Below are 3,420 nucleotides of genomic sequence, written 5' to 3'. Positions count from 1 at the left end.
CGAAGAGCTGGCCAGAGATCATGGCCGCCCTGCTTCGAGGATCTTCAGTAGCAATCCTCCTTTCACAGACAGGGTACTCGGTGCGGCAGTCCCCATGGGCTTCAAGATGCCGCAGATCCCGCAGTACGATGGGACCACCGATCCCGTGGATCATCTGCAGACCTTCAGGACCACGATGCTTCTCCACGGGGCGTCGGACGGGTTCCTTTGCAGGGCACTCCCCACCACATTAACTGGAGCCGCGAGAGACTGGTACTCGCGGCTGAAGCCCAAGTCTGTGGACAATTTCGACGACTTCGGGGATGACCTGGCCCGACATTTCATGAGCAGTAGAAGACCTCGAAAGACAACAGCTTCACTGATGGCCCTGAGACAGGAAGACGGTGAGGCCTTAAAAGCGTTCGTTGGCCGGTTCAACAGGGAGGCCCTGCAGGTACCCAACCTGGATCCCTCCGCGGCAACGAATGCTCTTTTGGCCGGAGCCCGGTCCACTGACTTCAGAAGAGCAGTCGCCCGGCGCAATCCGCAGTCCCTGGCAGATCTGATGACCGTGGCGGAAGAGTACATTTCCGTCGAGGAAACTCTCGCCGCCCTGGATTCCGTCAGCAAGAGAAGACCAGAGGATAAGAACCCTGCCAAGCAACGTAGGGACGATAGACCTCAGAGGAAGGAGAGCAGCCCGCCCCGGAAGGAACGGAGCTCCCCCCGGCCCCGAAAGGAGAGGAGCCCCCCGACGAGGGAGCGCTACACGCCGCTCACCGCATCCAGGGCCCAAATCTTGGCAGCCATTCGGAAGGAAGACTTCATCCGATGGCCGAAGAAGCAGACATCAGAGGCGGGCACGCAAGATATGTCCAGGTATTGCCGGTTCCATAAGAGTCACGGCCATGACACCAATGCCTGCATTCATCTCAAGGAGGAGATCGAGCAGCTGATAAGCAGAGGGTACCTCGGGAGGTACTTAAAAAATAATGACAACAGAAGGGAGCGCAAGGACAACCCGAGGCCCAGAGACAGAAGCCCCCGAGACGCCCAACCTCTGGGCGACCGCATCCAAGCTCCTGCCCCGGCCGTTCTCCCTCCTCAGGTACCTCAACCTCAACCTCAACCTCATGGTGTTATTGGTACCATTTCAGGAGGGCCGACCGCGGGAGGGACCTCTTCATCGGCCCGCAGGACTTATGCCCGGCAGGTCAACGCCGTCCATGCCTGCAGCAAGAAGGCCAAGCCGGAAAATGAGATATCCTTTTCGGAAGCAGATCTTGACGGCCTGATCCTCCCGCACGATGATGCCCTGGTCGTCACCATGCTAGTGGCGAACTGGGAAATGAAGAAGATCCTGGTCGACAATGGGAGCTCCGCCGACATCCTCTACTACCACGCCTTCGAGCAGATGCTGATCGGAACTGACCGTCTGAAGCCGGCCAACTCTGATCTGTTCGGGTTCTCAGGAGAAGTTGTCAAGGTTGAAGGGCAGATTGAGCTTCCAGTTCTTATCGGGGAGCCGCCCTGCCAGTCCTTCGCCATGGTGACCTTCCTGGTGGTGAAGGCCAAGTCAGCCTATAATGCCATTCTAGGACGCCCTGGCCAGAACCTCCTCCGAGCTATTCCCTCCGCTTATCATCAGAAGATGAAGTTCATTACACCAGGAGGCGTAGGTGAAGTCAGAGGGGATCAGCCCCAATCAAGACGATGCTATGCGGTGGCGCTGAGAGGGAAGAATGCGTCTGAGTCTTTGCCAATCGAGCTGTACGATCTGAGAGACGAAGCGCAGATCACAGTCAACGAGCCCGCAGAGGACCTCATCTCTATTCAATTGAACAACGATGACGAACAGAGGGTTGTCCAGATCGGCTCTGCCCTGCCAGAGGCCGCGCAGCAGGATCTCGCTCAGTTCCTCAGAGCCAATGCAGATGTCTTTGCCTGGACTACTTCAGACATGCCCGGCATCGACCCGTCGATTAGCACCCATGAGCTCGGTGTCGATCAGACCTGCAAGCCCGTGAAGCAGAAGCGGAGACACTTTGCACCAGAAAGGCGGAGAGCCATCAGAGAAGAGGTGGAGAGGCTTTTGAAGGCCGATTTCATCCGTGAGATCCAGTATCCGGACTGGCTCGCGAATGTGGTGATGGTGAAAAAGTCCAACGGGAAGTGGAGGACCTGTATAGACTTGGCCAGTGCGACCATCGGCGGAGTCGACTCCGGCACCTTCCTCTTCTTGCCCTTTGTTTGGGGCTGCTCCTGCGCTGGGGACGTGCCAGAGGTCTGCTTGATTCTGTCCAACAGGGACATCTGCTTCACCATTTCTGCAAGAGAGAACGGAACGCAGTCAGAACTATGAAAAATTGAAGAACAGTTCAGGAAAATAAAATGCTGGCCTACAAAGTCTACATACGTGCCGGCGTCGCACGACTGACCCCGAGTGCTACCAGCTCGGCCTCCTCTTCGAACTCTGAACAGTGTATTTGACCTCGCTTGAGCTCTTCTTTGATCAGAGCGAAGGTCATATGGTCATAGTCCTCGAGGGCTGGTTTCTTACTAAGGCGGCGAGTGTCCGGCGTTCTCCATTGTAATGAGAACGGCCAGTGGGAGCCCGGCACGGTGTCCTTTACGTAGAAAAACCTGTTCTTCCATGTGTGAATGGAAGTAGGTATCCTAGTGATCATTCTCACTTCAGGCCTCTGGCTAATGTAGATCCAGCTGCCGTCTTTATGCCTCTTCAGGTGCGCACACATCCTGAAGACGGGCACGGTGGGGTTCCTATGGAGCCGGACTTCCAGAAGGTACAAGAAGCCGACCAGCGTTCTCCAAGAGTTTGGGACGACCTGTGTAACTGCCAGCCCGTAATAATTCAGCACGTCGGCAAAAAAGGGGTGGAAGGGGAGCCTAAGCCCGGCCCGTAAGGCCTCTTCATATAGGCAGAGGTCTGCACTATCGTTGCTGGCCCGATCCCCTTCAACAGCCGCCCTCAGAATGTACCGACTAGGAATACAGTATTTGTCCCTGACGGTCTGAAGCCTGCCCGGCCACAGATGGTTCACCTCGTATAGGGCCCCGATGTTATATTGTGGGTTGGCTTCCATCTGTGCCTCCGCTATCACCTCGACTGGCATGCGCGACGAGCGAGGAACTGCCGTTTCGACGTCCTCTTCATCGTCGCTGGTTTCTACCCGGTCCGGTCCGTCCCCACAGACCGGGATTGTGTCTAAGTCCACACTCATTTCCTCACCGCTCTCCTCGTCTAATACGATTACTATCTCTTCGTCCTCAACACCGGCCTCCACCATAGGTGAGGCCGGCACCGCCCTCTCCGACGCCCCGGACCCCGTGGTGGTACTGGTCGAACCGGACTCCTTTGAGCTGGAGTCCGTCTCCGAACTAGTGCTAGACATTAAAAAGGGAAGAAAAGAAAAGCTAAAA

This window comes from Tasmannia lanceolata, unplaced genomic scaffold, assembly GCF_043159265.1.
Source record: "Tasmannia lanceolata isolate RefF3 unplaced genomic scaffold, GAP_Taslan_0.1 ptg000007l, whole genome shotgun sequence".
NCBI classification, from domain to species: domain Eukaryota; kingdom Viridiplantae; phylum Streptophyta; class Magnoliopsida; order Canellales; family Winteraceae; genus Tasmannia; species Tasmannia lanceolata.
Note: the sequence above shows the minus strand (reverse complement) of the source record.